Source organism: Perissodus microlepis, chromosome 22 (genome assembly GCF_051167445.1).
Source record: "Perissodus microlepis isolate ML-2025 ecotype Zambia chromosome 22, ASM5116744v1, whole genome shotgun sequence".
Lineage (NCBI taxonomy): Eukaryota > Metazoa > Chordata > Actinopteri > Cichliformes > Cichlidae > Perissodus > Perissodus microlepis.
The window spans coordinates 12,438,660-12,455,477 of NC_140481.1; the positions used below are offsets into that span (position 1 = coordinate 12,438,660).

Below are 16,818 nucleotides of genomic sequence, written 5' to 3' on the forward strand. Positions count from 1 at the left end.
GGGAGGAAGAAAAAGATGCAGATAATGTGTCTTTTAAACACATGATTCATATAATACTGTAGACACATTTGCTGTTAGCTGTTTATTGTTAGCTTATCACTTCCACAGGTGTTCTATTACGTTATTGCCCCTAAAAACAAATCAAATTTTGTTTGTTTGTTTTTTTGTCTTTTTCTGTATGCATGTGTGTTTTTTTCTATATCTGTTGTGTTTTGTTCAACCTTTGTTGTGTTTTGTGTGCTATTGTAGAGATTTTCTATTTGCTGGTGTTTTCTTAAGTTGCAGTGCGTTTGACCTCTCCGAGCCACCGTACTGAAGTCTGTAATGAAAATTTCTCATATGCAGTTACTGATTGTATATTAAACAAAAATCTTACCCCAAATAGGGAAGGTAGTACAGAATACCTTAAACCTTCATTCTTGTTAATGGCCAGCAGGAGGCGACTTCTTGCAGAAAATATTTTTTGGCGTATAAGGAGTAGAAAAAGAGCTTGCATCTTATTTGATGTAATACTTCAATCAAAATGTTCCTTGTTTGTTTATGATTTCAATGATCATTTTCAAGTATTTTTTAATAAACAGAGCAGTTTATTATAGATCGTGGTTCCATTTTGAGATGATAAAATAGAAAATGATGGTTTGAACACCTTGTGATTCAAACTCCGAGTGTGTGAAAACACATGATTTTATGGTAAGATCATCTCGACTCATGTGGTTTTAGGGTAAAACAAAGACAAGATGATCAAAATGCTCAACTCAAAGTTTTTAAAGTGCAAGTGCATAAACTTGTAGCTATGGCCATCTTCCACATACAGCCTATGGTTTTTCTGAGTACAAAGAGCAAAGAAGTACGCAGTGTGCTCAAAATATTTTGTATTCACTCCCTGCACAGCTGCTGCTCCCACTTATTCTCCACTCATCCTGGGAGAAAAAGTTGCTTCAGTTCTCACCAAGGCAAACAATGCCGCACTTCAGCTGTGTTATACAACACAAAGTGAAATTTAAAGGCAACACAAAAGCGCACAAAGTCAACAAACCTGAAACAAAGACCTGTCAACTCAGGGTGAACATGTTTTAACTTGAGCACAATTTTGTAGTTACCCCAAGCTGTAAAGTAGTATCTGACTCCACAAGATGAATGTGCAGAGACAGCGACAAAAGATGAGGGTCTGAAGGGAAATGAGAGAAACAACAGGAGCTCCTTGTAAAGCCTGGATTTAGTCAGTCTGAACTGTCACAAACAAGCGTCACAAACACAGTCACTTTCTGCTGTTTAAGCACCTGTACTGCCATTTTGGGACATGCACACTTGATGTAAGTGGCCAAAAGACAAAGCAAATCACAAGAACAACCAAATGCACTTAGAAAGCCAAAGCCTCCCCAAAAGGTACTCCACTGCACAAAATCACATCACCCCACTCACTGCCACTCTGCACCACTTATATAACCTGTAAGACCTCTATATGAGTCCGAGATTGAAATTCTGGTGAAGTAGATGAAAACTGGCAGGAGCTATTACATATATTCTGCGTAATGTCACCTCAAGCAGGTCTCTTATCACTTGGAATATACCAATGGAATGCACTGGGGGCATGACTGGAGTCCACCATATCTAGAATTGGGGAGAGGTGAATACAGACTCAAAAGCAGTCAAAAATAGAAAAGCGATCTGGTCGTAAAGAATATTTTTGTGTGAAATATTAAAATGTGCTTATTAGTCCAATTGATGTTAATGCCTTCCAAATAAAAACTGGCAAACCTCACATCCCATTATATAAGATGAGAAGATTTTGGAAACTTTGAGTGCTTTGAGCTCTGAGCTTTGAGGCTACGAGTGCAAGCAATTTACTTTTAAGTTAAAGGCAGTTTAAAAAAAAAAACAACTCAAAGTAATGAAATATCTAAAATTAAATTAGACAGAGTAAATTTATGACGGAGACTATAAATCTATGTGCAACAAGTAGAAGAATATTTTAGACTTTCCAGGGTATAATAACAGCGTGGACTAAAAATAAGGCTGGTGTTTCTGTGTATGTTACATCGGTGATGACAGTTTAGATTTAGGTGTTATATTATATTGCAGAATTGCTTTTTCACAAGATCCCACCACTTGCAACTCAGTTTTTTTTTTCTTTAATGACTTATATAAATACTTATGCTCTGTCATATGTCTTAGAGACATGCATTGGCTGCCCTCCAGCATCAGGCGTAGAGGCAGAGAGATAGGAACGACAAAGTCTGGTTCTGGAGGTTGGAAAGCGCTGAATCGGCTAGAAGACCGTGGTTCAAGTTCTGTTCAGCTTTGTGTTTCCACCCTTGCCCTGTTTTGTCTTCACTTGCTTTGTACTTTAGCAGTTGCTTGCTGGGTAAGGTACCAAAAGCTGTTTGGTTAGGTTTAGATTAAGTTGCTCATTCACAGTAACCTCACGCATAAACCCCCCCCCAAAACAAAACAAAAGCAAAACAAAGTTGAATGCATTTATATGTGGCACCAGGGGGAGATCTTTTCAGTCATCCATTTGTGATAAGATGGAAGTAAAAGACCGATCTCACCACCTGATGCATCACATCACCAGCACCACAGGACATCTTGTGCATATCTTTTAGATCATAGCAGAATTAGTTCTCTCCCTCTCTCTCTCTTGCTTAATCATGCCTCTATCTTTGCATTGCAAACTCACAAAGAGACGCACTATCACCCTCGATTAGGCTCCGTTTTAACATTTTAACATGTACGGAAAACACGATGACGGGTCCGTACCACTGGGATTCGGCTTATCATCTCCATGGCAACTCTGCCCTGTCAATGCACACAGCTGTCACAGCGTGAGTCTATCCAGCTTGCCGCTGGGCTGGAATTCCACCTGTCCACTTTGTTTCCTCCAAAAATGCACAAGCTGCAGCTTTGACAAACCACTGGACCTGAGGAGGTGCTCTGTGCACTCACACAGATGCACACATGCGCACTGACACGTCTCATGCATAATCACACATGTAGCAAACGGCCCTTGCACAGGACTAATGAAATATGAAAAGTGGCAACATATAAAATCACAGCGTGTTAGCGCTGAATGTCTGTCAGATTTTTTTTCTCAGCAGGAGCAAATAAAAAAATGTATTTTATAAGATATGACTATTCAGATAAGAGATTTCAATCACCATTTTTTTGGAACAGCAGTTCTCAAATCTGTGGCTGGAGAACCTTACAGGAAAAAAAGATTCAAGGAGCTGCTCAAAAATATGTCCACTAAAGCTTTTTAGTCTAGTTATTTCAGAACTTTCATGAAAACAGAAACACATTTAAATTTAAATTTTGTTAAAAGTGACATACATTTAAATTGACTTTACAGATAATATATGTGGACTTAGTTTAACAGCATTAATGCATTAACTGGATTTGTTTGCTAGCACCTGAGGACAAATTTTGGTCCCTAGTTGCAACTTAATGAGGCCCTATGAGGATCCCCAGATCTCACTTCAAGAACCATTTCTTTGAGCTACTAAGAGGTAGGAAATATAGGAAGCATTCTTTGCATCAAGAAATTCCGTACAAATCAACACCTTGACACAAATACATTGATTGTATGGCTGTGGCTCCAGAGGTAGAGCAGGTTGGCACACATTAACACATCAGATCCCACAATACCAAGGCTCTTTTCTTCTGCTCCGGCAGAGCAGAGCATTCGACTTGTTGGCTTGCAAACACAAAGTATCCTCCCCTGTATAGAGCAGGAACGGAGGGGGGGATGGGTGCAACAGAGAGCCACTCTGCTGATGATGAGGCCAATGTGCTGGGGCAGAGGAGTCTGCGCCCTCTGAACGCTGAGTTGCGCAGTGGAACTAGACCCCCTCTGTGTGTGAGCTGCAAAGGGCAGCCACTTTGTGTGTGTGTGTACATTTCTTTGAAAAATGGTGACTTAGACATTTCACATTACATAATACAGGCAAGTAAAAGGTTAAAAGAAGGTGTTTTGAAGTGTCTGCATGGTAATGTTGCAAAGACAAGGAGAGGGAGACAAATCGAGGGCTGTAACAGGGTTGCAGAGGTGGGTCGGGGATGGAAAAAAAAAAATGAGATTTGTGATGTATGATGCTGAGTAAAAGCAATCATGAACTTAAGGAAATCCTTGTGGGCCCTCCTGTAAAGCGCTATAAAACTGCAGCTTTAGATGCTCTGAATCAATACGATCTGCCAGCTCTTGCTCTTTCTCCATCCCAAGGGCCACACATTATGAAAAAAACATTACATAAAAAGGCAAATATTACTGTTGGGAAGCAGTTAGTCACAAACACACAGCTTAATGAGCACCAAGTAAGAACCTCAAATTGCACAGTCACTGCCCTGCAAAGATTCCTTTTTCATCTTTGCACAAAGAGTTACTAACACGGAATCTCAGCAAATTAACTGTTCTCTGCGGTCGTATTGTGGCAGTTTCTTATCCCTTGTGCGATCAATATTAATCAGAGATGTGAATTATCTCAGCGATTCAAGGCAATTAATTTGTTTTTTTTTTACAGCCCCCCCCAACCCAAACATACCTATCTGTTCCCAAGGAGGCCCATCCTTTAGCTTTTCCCTGCCAAAAGGCTTAATTAATTGTACGTAGTGAGTCTATAGAGCCTGTTTTTTTCTTTTCTTTTTTCTTTTTGGCTTCCTGTTGATTTTCCTTTAGCTTTAGCCTCGCCCAAGCCCAGTCATGCTTATAGAGGCGCCCCAAACCAAAATGGCACTCACTACAAATATTGACACAGTCACCCAGGGGCTGCGCCAAACGAATGCTGCCCCAGAGGCATCTGTGACTCCAAATGGAGCATGGCAGAGCACTCGAAGTAGGAGTGTACGATGTGTGACGTGGAGGAGAAGGACGAGGAGGCAAAGAAAGCAGATGCAGACTGCTTCATCCCCCCCCCCCAGTTCTTCCTGAGCAACTTACTCTGGTTATCTCTCCGACCGACTCTTGAGCCCATTCTATACATTTTATGATTATTTCTTGGGTTTTTTCTCCTCATTAGCCCTTTCTCCCTTGCTGAGCAATGGCCTGAGCTGATGATGACTGATTTGCAGGGAGCTGACAGCGGTTTCTACATGGCACGATTAAAAAAAGTCTTCAGCCTGGATATTGGTGCGTTACTTAACAAGTGAATATGACCGTACTGCTATAGAATTTTGAAGCTGGGCGCAGCTGTCCTCTTCTATCAATCCCAGCCTAACTGTACAGATCCAGAGAGGTAATAAGGACCCCGGTAGTATTTCAATTAGAGAAACGGTACAATGGATGGATGGGGCTAGAACATAAGGAGGAACGGTGAAAGGAGGAGAACAGAACAGGAAGCTCGTTAGGGAAAGGCGAAGGAGAGGGAACGTGTGTTTGTGTATGTAAGGGGGGTGTCAGAGGAACAATGGCTCAGCCAGGGTGCAGTGATCCAGGAAAGATCAAGCTGTCGTGTGGCCCCCTAGTCCATATGTACTATTTAAACAGCATGCACACACAGCTTGACGTGTCACCATCAGTTTTCATACTGTGTGTGTGTGTTTGTTGGTTTTGATGTATGCTCTTGAACGCTTGCCTATCCGAGTCATTTGAGCAAAAGTGAGACATGAAACGCGGAGACAGATAGGTGAGAGAGAGGTTACAGTGTGCAGTGACTGTGTGTGCGTGTGAGAAAATGAGGGGGGTGGCAGGTGGGTTGGGGTGAGGTGGGGGGGTGGATTTAGTGCTGCCAGCGTTAGTGCATGACATGTGGGTGGATATTGAAGATGTTATTAGTATCACATTTGCAGGTCTTATAAAACTGCCACAGAGCTGGGTGGTTTTCATACGTCTTCAGCTGATATGTGTCGCGCTGTCATTTGTGTTGCCTTTCCAGCAGCTGCTGGGTTGATCATTCAGTGATGGCGCGGTAATTACTTGCCGTCTCGTTTCTCTGTTCTGCTTAACCTCCCTGTTGCACTTTGGTCAAAATTGGCCGTTTCATAACTTTATTTTCCAATAAAGAGCGGTTCTTCTTTGTTGCTTGACCATAAGGCTTTAAAGGCACCCTCCACAGGTAATTGCCAAGGATGTAAAGCTAATAATTTCTCACTAATATTAACTATAAGGCTTTACATTATTTACATTCCTTTTTCGAGTGAGAAGTCTTCTGCAGCCACACTCTTAATCTCGCAACAAGTGATTATTTCTCAGATTCCCCATTTCTGTCCTCCCGGGAACCAATTTACACCTTGCTTGAGCTAAAATTTGCAAGCATGCTGCACTGCTGTTGTGAATGAAACACTTGATCTCATTTCGGATCTGGGCACGAATGGGAAAATCCAGCCTGGATGATGCTCTGCATAAGGAGGCTCTTCCTGAAAGAGCTAGAGGATACTCTGGAGATTGTCATGGGCAGCAGCCTTGACCAGTCTGGCAAGGGACGGAGAAACTCTGAGTGTAGACGCTGCTTGTGGAGCAACACAACTCAAAAACATTAGAAAACACAGTGAGATGCCAGTTCTGTGCTCAAAGAGATGCTGAACCAGTCATGAAAAGGTTCTGCACATTGCATACACTGCACATCATGGCTATTGCATAACTTCCATAACTAAACTCAATATTTTAGATGGAAAAAATTCATGCACTTGTAAGATAAATTACACACTGAATTCTAAATGATCGCAAAGGTTGTGCTGATGTAAAGAATATGTTTTGATTCCAAGGAAACTAAGATACTGGTATGATTGAATATAAAACTCTTTCATGGCTGAATACTTTAAAGTTCAATATATACCTCAGACATTTACTCTAACTAAAGTAACCATTTCTCAGTCTTATTTCTGCTGCTCTCTAAATGTATTTTTATCAGTCACCACTGTGGTAAGTGGGTTGGCTTTACTTTTATTTGAGCAGGATTAAAGTTATGCCTCCTCCCAGCCCAGAGAGTTGCCAGCTCATTTTAATGTTTTTTTTTGTTTGTTTCTTTGGGGGTGGGGTTGTCATTATTGTTATTGTTGTGGTGCTCACACTAATGCAAAGATTACAATGAAAACAGCAACATCTGCTTCCAGAAGTTTAATCCCTCTGGATAATCCAAAGAATATCTTGTTTTATAGTTTCCATCGAAAGTAAATGGTAAATGGCCTGTATTTGTGTAGCGCTTTACTTAGTCCCTGTGGACCCCAAAGCGCTTTACACTACATTCAGTCATCCACCCATTCACACCCACATTCACACACTGGTGATGGCAAGCTACATTGTAGCCACAGCTGCCCTGGGGTGCACTGACAGAGGCGAGGCTGCCGGACACTGGCGCCACTGGGCCTTCTGACCACCATTAGTAGGCTATGGGTGAAGTGTCTTGCCCAAGGACACAACGACCGAGACTGTCAGAGTCAGGGCTCGAACCGGCAACCTTCTGATTACAAGACGAACACCCAACTCTTTAGCCACGAAAAATAGAGCTCCCAATGAAAAATGTTAAATTGGAAATTGGGGCAAGTTATGATTTTTTTTTTAATTCAGCTTCAGAGGCTGGGACTGTTATGGACATCTTCTATCAGCCATTTATTCACTTAATCCAGATTACCATACAGTAGGACTCCTGGAAACTACTCACACAAATTTTATGGTGCTCAGTGGAAAAAAAAAGGACCAAATTTAATAAATATAAGCAGGTTTAGAAGGTTTGGTTTTGCTATCCTCCTTCTGTCCTCTAACCAGCTGGGGTTTTAAAAAAAAGGATGGGCATCAACCATGATTTGTGAGTTGCTCATCTGGGTTAAAAGCAGCCCTACTACTGCCATTGGTGACAACATCAGCCATAACCAACTGTGGCAGTAAAAAAAGCACTGACTTTAAATTAAACAAGAAGCTAGTTTGTGCTTATTTACTGCTCTCTACTTACAGGGTGGAAGCAGAGCAGCAGCATACACGGTTCTTCAAATGAAGATCCAGTATCCAGTATGTAAAGTTTTAGAGTGATTCCCTGCACTAACAAATCCATTACATGATTACCAAGCTCCCATAGCAGAAAGACAGAGATACTGCTGGCTATGTCTGACCTGTTAATCCAGATTCTAAATGATGCCAAGAACCAAAGAGACATGAATCATTGTCGCTGTTAAGTAGCATGTACCAGTTCACCCATCGGCTGCCGTAGCAAGAGTTTGTCTCGGCTCAGTGGGGGAAAAAGTAAAATACAAAACAAAACAAAAAACAATGGAGGGAATTGTTTAACACGGCGCACAGATGGCGACTTGGGGAAGCAAAATAATCGAGATCGCCGCTGACACGTGTGCTACAATGGCAGGAAATGCGGGGTTTGAGGTGGGAGAGCGAAGAGAGCGCTCACAATGCATGCTCAACAGATGGGTAGAAAATAAGAGAGACGGGAGCAGAGCTCGGAGGCTCCTCTGCGCTCCCGTTGTCGCGTCCCGTTTGTCATCCCCGCTCAGCGTCACCGGAGCCACCTGCTCACTACCGAAGTGGGAGGGGGGGGGGCATCTGTGGGGCCGTTTTCTCCGACTAAACCCTGGCACACTTATTTCACTGAAAACAGCACCGACTTAGACCGAGAGAGGCACTGCGGCAGACGCACGGCACAGTCAAAGAGGTGCCCACGAATGCGTTTTTCACCCACCCCATCAAATAATCAGACCCAGGAGTTTCATCAAGCAAGCGTTCAAAGGGCTTTCTGTTGCGTGCTGTGATGCCAGTACGGATGTTAGTCAAGAAGCCCCCCCCCCCCCCCTCGGTTATTCAATCCCCAGTGCACGATCAGTGGCGTCTTTAGTACATCCTGGCTCTTTAACATTCAATCGGAGAAGGCACCCACTCACCCAGGCGCAGAGCGCTCGCTGGGGGGTGGTGGTGGTAGGGGCTCGGCATCAGTACCTCGATCATAAAGATATAGATGCTGAGACCGGCCGACGATCGTTGCAAGCATCCCTAAACCCTTCGTGGAAACGTCGAGGAGAAATCCGCACGTGGGAAGAGGTCTGGTGTGTGGACCTTTATCTAAATTAAGAATGACATCGTGCCCCCCCCACACACACACAAAGAAAGAAACAGCTTCTTTCTTTTGTTGAGGTGTTGAATGCAGGGTTGTGCTGATGAGACTGCATCAATAAAGCGAGAGGCGAACCAGTGTGTTGGAAGCTGGAAATAAAATTGTCTGTGCGGGGTACGTGCCCACGGTGCTCTCTGTGCAAGTGTGTGTTTCTTTCGGCCACTGCGGAAAGTTACAGGTCTGACAGCGGGTTTTAAAGACAGACTTACAGTTCTCAGCGTCTCCCACTGAGGGATTCGGCATTCAGGGAGGATTGTGCTTTCAAGCAGAGTTCTATTAATGGGATCTAACTCAACGGCTCAGGCGTGTTTGGGGATTTTTTTTTCCTACTGTGACCGCTACTTTCGCTCAGGTCCGCGGATCACATACCCTCCCCCTTCCCACCCCCCACCCAACACGGATAACTATCCATACAGCTCAGTCTTGTGAAACTGCCCCGGACGGGCGAAAAATAACTGTACTGCAGCCTGAACGTTAGACTATATGCGTCATTAAAATCGGACTTCCACACAGCATGGATGACATGAATGAAATAAATAGACAAACCGGCAGTGTGGATGGCGCAAAGAAACAGTATTACCCCCCCCCCCCCCCCCCCCTTTTTTTTTTTTTCAAAAAAGCTTTGAGTTGTGTGGGTAAAGCACGTTACCTGATCGCTGTCAGCAGCAGTTATTTGATGCGACGGCTATTCCCCGATCGGTTCCGCTGATACAAATTAAGTTTCCCATCCATGGCACGTCTCAGACTGAGAGGGGATACTATCATTCATTCACCCTCGCAGCCGCGCGGAATCTTCTTCCAACAAATGTTCTCCGCGAGGCATCCCACTTTGGCGTGTCCGAATCAAACCCAGAAACAATAAGTGTGGAAAACAAATCAATGATTCGATCAATTAAAAAGAAAGAAGAATAGCTACGGACATGAAATAATAATGATCAATTTAAAAGAAAAGGCATCCACAGATCAAATGAAAGAACAGAACAGAACAACGCAAAAAATAATAATGCGATGGTGAAATGAAAGAAGAAGGACTTCGTTATTGTAGGTGTCCAGTTTTGTTAGAACATTTTAAATAATAATAATAGTAGTATTAAAAAAATAAATAAATCCACGTCATATAATCTCCATGGTTTTACGCGTATATTCCAAAGCAGTGTGGGGACGCGCTCACAGTTAACAGCGCCGCAATAGCAGGGGCAGAGTGGGATAGCGGCTTTATTGTAAAACTGATGCTCGGTACTCCAAGTCCAAGGAAGCTCTTCTTTTGGTTGAAGCTGGGAGAGCGAGTAGGGGCAAAAGCAAGAGAGGGGCGGGGGGGAGAAATGGAAAATTAAAAAAAAAAACAAAACAAAACACAATTTTTACTCCTTTAACTGCCTCTATTCTCTCCTCTTCTCCGTCACGGAGTAAAGCGTGTCTGCGAGTCTTGCCTGCTCTGGCATTTAGGATGGGTATCCACAGGCAGCGGCTCACAGTCGGGCATCTGGCTCCCCTGCAGTCGCTTCACAAGCGGAGGACAGAGATGCGCGCCCTCGCTGCCCTCCGCCGGGGATCCGAAGCGCGTTCACGGCGGAACACCCCCGCCCCGCCCCCTTCTCTCTCCCCTCCTTCCTGCTCGTCCTAGCCTCAGTAGCATCACCCGTAATGACGTCAGCACGCGCAGTTTCCAAATACAGCAAGTGCACGAGCCCAGATTTATTCAAATTCACAGTTTTTTTAAAAGGATAATTCTGCATATTTATAAAGCTGAGACAATTCTCTGGCTTGTAACAGTTATTTTTCACTGATATTTCTGCAACATCTCCCACGTGATCAGGAGCAAAAAAACAAACAAAAAACAGAGATGATCAGTTAACAGTTATTTCTGCTAAATTTGCTCTGCACTTGCAGCTTTTACTGCAAAACCACACACTGCACAGCTAAGTCCACATGCAACACCCTTGTTACCTCTTCATGCCTTCTGTTTCACATGTTGTAAAACACTGAATAGATTTAGCACCATCACTTTTTTGTTTTTAACCAGTCTTGCAATACTGGAACTAAAAGGCTATCACATAAACAACAGAAAAACACACTCTTTTAATATTTCCATTTTGTGTTGTTTGCTGTTTTGTGGTTTTGTGTATAGAAGTGTCCTCTGCAGTTTACATGATGTGATTAGTGACTGGAGAGCCTTCCTGTATTTGCATCAGGATAAGTAAAAGGGATGAAAAGTGCTGTCTGGACAACTTGGTTTTGGAGGAAAGGCCGTTGGGGTGCAGCTTCACTTGCAGACAGATATAGTTATGCAGTTTGGCCATATTTGAATGATTGAATCGGTTATAATGCAACCAAGTCAAAAACAGTCCAACCTTTCATGAATCCTTTTTTTCCCACTTTTATTATATGTAACAGTCAATATCAAGGTGTGACATCTGTGGACAAACAGAGAGAAGGTCAGGAGTAATAACGAACCACATGGCTCTGAAGACAAATGTGAACCGCTTTACTTTCACAGCTCGGATCTGAAAATTGCTCACCAGTGGGCCCGTTTGAACGGAGCTGCAAATGACAGGGAGAAAAATAAAAGCTATCACAGAACTATGTCTAGCAGATTACAGCATGTCAGAGCCTGAATATCAACCACAAATTGTTCAGCTGCTACAAGTTCATAGATTTGCCTTTAGAGTAACGCTCCGTTTTCTCTGTTCATCCACCTTTTTGTGACACAGTGGGCGGTCGGGTTTCTAGAGCAAATTTTCCTTTGGAAATTTGGCACTAACTTTCCACAAGACTTGGGGGCATTACGTCAGATTCCTGAATTGCATTACGCAGATTCATTTTTAATTGGGAAATAATGATTTTTTTGTGGTGACACTAATATCGCACTATTAAAAATGAAATGAGTCTGTATTCATTAAATGTGAGGACAGAATGCATGTGTCTGTATTTAGCAGCTTTATCAAAGGAAAACTAGGGGGGGGGGGGGTTATGTCTGGATGTACAAGTGTGAACTGATCTGTTAGTCCTAAATTCCTCCACTCTCAGAGCTCTTATGCTTTCTATGAACATTTTTTTCTTCCCCCCTTTTTTTGCCTGAGAGGATTCCGCCGAGAATTAAATTTATGGGCTCTTGAATTGGACCAAATGAAAGCACAAAGGAGATCAAACGACGGCACTGCCTATGACTGATATAATCATTCTCATTTATTAGAATTACAGAATGCCATCATAACTAATTCTGCAGCTGTGTATGCATATATATATATATATATATATATATATATATATATATATATATATATATATATATATATATATATAAGTAACTATATAAGTAATTAAAATGGATTCAGATAAGGTTAACTCTTCTAGTAAAAGTAAAAGGCAAATGACTGACTTTAGTTCTTCCTACAGAGCAAAGGCTCAGAAGGGCACATGCACATTGTTCACACAACTCACACATTAGTCGACCTTGCCATCCTCACGTCTCGATACATCATTTTCTGTTAAGGCAGCAGCTTAGAATAAAAGCATCACAAGGATGGAAACATTTTTTTATTGACTGCAACAACCTATTTTGCGTCAATATTCTTGACAGAGATAAAATAATCATTCTTGGGACTATAAATGCTTGCCTTCATTGTAAAATTGTGGTGTCTGGCAGGTGTTTTTGTACTTTAGTACAAAATGCAAACCAAATGGGAACAGGTACAGTATAATACTATACATGGCCTTTTGTTTGATACGTTCAGCTCATAAATTGTGTGCCATCTATGTGTGCCATTTTGTGTTTTCACACATTATCATTCATTTGAATATTCAAAACAAAAAAACAAAAACAAACTCTTGCATGTGATATCTGTTTCTATAAAGCTTTAACTGAAAAATTGTGTTTTCTATTAAATACCTATGAAAAGGTCATGCTCTGAGCCACAAAGCTTCACTTTAGTAGAACTTACATCTATAAAAATTGCAGTATAATCCTTATCTGTGTTCTGAAGGTTCTTCCAGAGGGGATTATTCATTAAATGTTCACAGCCTCATTTATTATTTTATGTGTATGAATATGGAGGAAATGAAGTTTCTAATGGATGGAGAAACAACATTCAACAACATTTCAACACATAAAAATACCAAATCTTTTTTTGTTTTTAATTTACATAATAAACTTTCTTTGTATGTTATTTATCTGTTTCCCTCCTACCTGCGCCATGCCCCACTTTATCATATTTGATTTGTTGGAAATTAGATTCACTATTATTATTGAATTCTGATTCCACTGTCCTCTTGCAGAACTTGGGCTGGCTTTAACAACCATTACCATTTTGGGACTCTAAAGCCCACAGAAATGTCTGCCCAACAGTAATAACAGATCATAGAAATAAATGAATGTCAACACTTAATATTGCAGCCTGGTTTTACTGCCAAATAATGACCTTGTTATTTAAAGTAAACAGTGAACTGAAAGCTGAAATAACGACATAATGGACGCTGGATGATGGAAGGGACTTCTGAGTTTGCGAAGTTGGCTGCAATTTCAGCACCATGGAGAGCTCATGGAAGTTTCGAGACGCTTTTAGTGAAAACACTCACACACACACACACACACACACACACGCTCACCTGCCCACACAGACACAGACACACACACACACAGACACACACAACAATGCTATAACAAGGAAACAGAATAGTGCTCTCACAGAAAACAGTAAGTAAATATAATTTTTACTCTGGGCTCTTCTTCTGCAAGCAAAGTGAAAAGGTACCAAAACCTTCTAAAATTTTTGTTGGATGTCAAAAATCTTTTTAACATTTTCACAACTTTTCTGAGCTTTAAGTCAGAGATGTAAAGCTGTGATCACAATTTAACAGCCCTGAAGCTGAGCTGTGGTGATGCTTCAGAAAACAGTCAGACCAGGCTTTTTATTGTTCATGCAACTGTATAGTTTACATGTTCTATGTGTTCTTTGACCTGATTATCTGACATTTGGTATGACAGGGGGAGCGTTTCACTATAGACACTATGGAAAAATCTACTGCCAGAAACATTCTAGGGAGGATTGCAACATCAAGAAGCTAATTTGAGAAGACCACATGCTTTAGTGTTTAAATACTGAGTATTGACTTTTGCAAATAAATGCCAACCTCACCTCACTTGCATTTTTCTATTATTTAAGAAATAAAACGCACCAATGAAACGAGCATTTTCCTTTGTGGCAGCTGCAACACTTAGTGTGTGCATATATGGAATGTACATATTTCTTTCTGAGAGCACAACCTTAACACATTAAAAGAAAAAAAAAGCCAAAAGGCGTACCCACATCTCCATCGTTGGCTCCCTAATCAGGACAACTGTAATTTTCTACTCATCCTCTCTGTAATTTTAAAATGCGTGCCGTGCCAGAAAATTGTTTGGCATGTGTTGATTAATTTTGTTGAGGCTAAATAGGCCCAGAACAATACAGTTTGATTTGTATCCCAAGAATCAGAGAAAGTTAAGGGCAGGCCAGAGCTTCAGAGTTTAGCACACTTTGTTCCTACAGTTTCTCCGCCTTCCTTTTGTTTTTTTAATGTTGCTACATTCAGGGAAATTTGTGAACCCAATTCAGTCTCAGTTTCTCTGACAACAAGCTAAACCTCCTTTTTCAAACTTGAATTTTACTTGAGGTGGATAGTATCCCCCCAGGATCTGCTTCGTGTCTGTGAAGCACCAGCTGTTTAAATGTCCATACTTATTACTTGCCTTTAGGGTTTATGCACCCCCCCCCCCCCCCCCCCCCCCCCGACCTCCTCCTCTATCCTTCTCTCTGAAGATTGCTTCTACACCAACTCGAATCAAAACATAACACAGACAAAATCATGTTTTTACCAAACGTCTCATCCATTCAGACTTTTAATTGCTACAGTTCAGCAACCCTCATGTCACCGTACCGCATTTCGAATCAAGAGAGAGCAGAGTGTCGTTCTGCCAACGTGAATCCAAGCACAAAACATCTGCCCCAAAATATTAAAAAGAAACTTTTTTATTTCAGCTTCTTATGTTTCCTCAAATCTGTAACTCTGCCTATGTGCATTTAAGACCTTTAGTGAAGTGTATGCTTGCACATGTTTATGTTCGTCCGCAGCCGTAAACACGAATGGCAAATAAAAACTTGGGGGTACTTATGCTTGTTTGTGTGGGTTTGTCTAATGCTCGGCCTAGTGAATCCTCAGAGGGGTGGGAGCTTGGAAAAAAGCAGTGGTCCATGAAGTGAACTAGAGTTCCTCCCTGATCAAATGTGACAATTATGATAGTGTTCCTCGGTACAAAACTCCCCTCTGGCTCCCCCATCCATTCCATTCTCCTCTCCACTAATGCCATCTCCTCTTTCCATCCTTTACTTGCTGCCCTTTTCTCTTACATGCAACCTGTGCTCTGTCTTTTCTAAATTTTTCTCCTTTCCCTCGCCACAAACATTTTGCTCCTCTTGCTCCCCGCCCTTCAGTCCCTTTCGTGTTTTCTCTAGCCTCAAAAATATTCTGGTCCATTTCGAAATACTTCACGTATGTCTCAACAAACAATTGATGCATATGAATTCACTCTAAATGTATGAAAGCTATATGATTGTTGTTGTTGTCTTTCAGTGCTATTCACACAAAGTAATCACAAATAAAGTGTTTGTTTGATATAAGCGGTGCAGTGGTTTGCCAGCACTTCCATAACTGTGATTAAAGACACTTTACACCTTTACACTTTTGATAAATGACTGGACACCTGAAGCTATGAGTCAGTATCCTTCCTAATGACTGTGTAGAGCTCTGCTTAGAGACAGCAGTGCTGTGAGTTAGACGGTAATGCTTCCATGTTAATGCACACAATGAAAGTGCAAACAGGCTGATTTGCAGCAGTAATACTATTTACCATGTTGGCTCTTTTAGTTCAGCATGTTAACGTGACAGCTTTTCTCAACCGTTTTGGCACATTTGTCAGATTCACAGCTTGGAAGATAAATTTTCCCAAAACAGCTCATACATGTGTCAAAACACTATGGTTAACCTCCCAAAAAAGCCACAAGGCTCACCCAAAACCATGAAATCATGTGTGAAAAAACGTGTTTTTGAGTCGGCGAAGAAGTCCTTCACGCCAAAGGGAAAAGTTCTGTTTAGCCTTTCTAATTTTAAATGTTTACATACTTTGTCAGAATAACTCAAGAAATTCATTCCTCATCTTGTAATTTCAGTTCTGAGTGTATTCATTGAAACTGACTGCCTACTGTACAAGACTTTTACTTTCCTGAGAATAACAGACCACTAATGTGTAATATTAAGATAACTGATGTGATGCTTATTTCAACAGCATGCACTATTATTTTACTTTATTATTTAGATGATATGAAGGGTGAAAAAAAATCATATTCTCCCAGTGGTCACACAAAATAATGGTGGGAAGCAGCTGGACATCCTTTTCACTCGTGTACCTACTGCTTTCCCTTGCGGTGTAACCATCATGTGAACTTTTCCATTATTTTCTTTTGTCTTCTTTTGCTACAGCATCACATACATCCTTACTCCTCATCATCTTTCATGTGCTGTTGCTTCAATAGCTCAGTAAAAAAATATGACTGGTTGTGACTAGTTGTCCTAGGAATACAGTGATTTTTTTCACTTTTGGTAGTCAATTGCAGGTAGTTGCAGCTACGTGTAACACTTTCAGCCTCTGGGATTTTTAATCACAAGGCAACAGCACAGAACGACTGATGGGAGGTAATCAGTCAGTCGTGGATCAACTTAGAGTGACTGCAATCATTCT

General features: G+C 41.5%; 1 protein-coding gene across 13 annotated transcripts in view; it reads right to left on the minus strand.

Moving 5' to 3' along the window:
- The window catches only part of adgrb2 (adhesion G protein-coupled receptor B2), a 261,448-nt gene extending 250,836 nt beyond the window's left edge, over positions 1-10,612 (minus strand). For 8 of the 13 annotated variants that reach the window (XM_084918722.1, XM_084918723.1, XM_084918720.1 and 5 more), the window contains exon 1: positions 9,694-10,611. The gene's annotated coding sequence lies outside the window, so the exon portion shown is untranslated. Of the gene's footprint in view, positions 1-9,693 lie in introns of all 13 variants that reach the window. The other 5 variants (XM_084918725.1, XM_084918731.1, XM_084918727.1 and 2 more) reach the window with 2 other exon arrangements.
- Between the last annotated feature and the right edge of the window lie 6,206 nt (positions 10,613-16,818).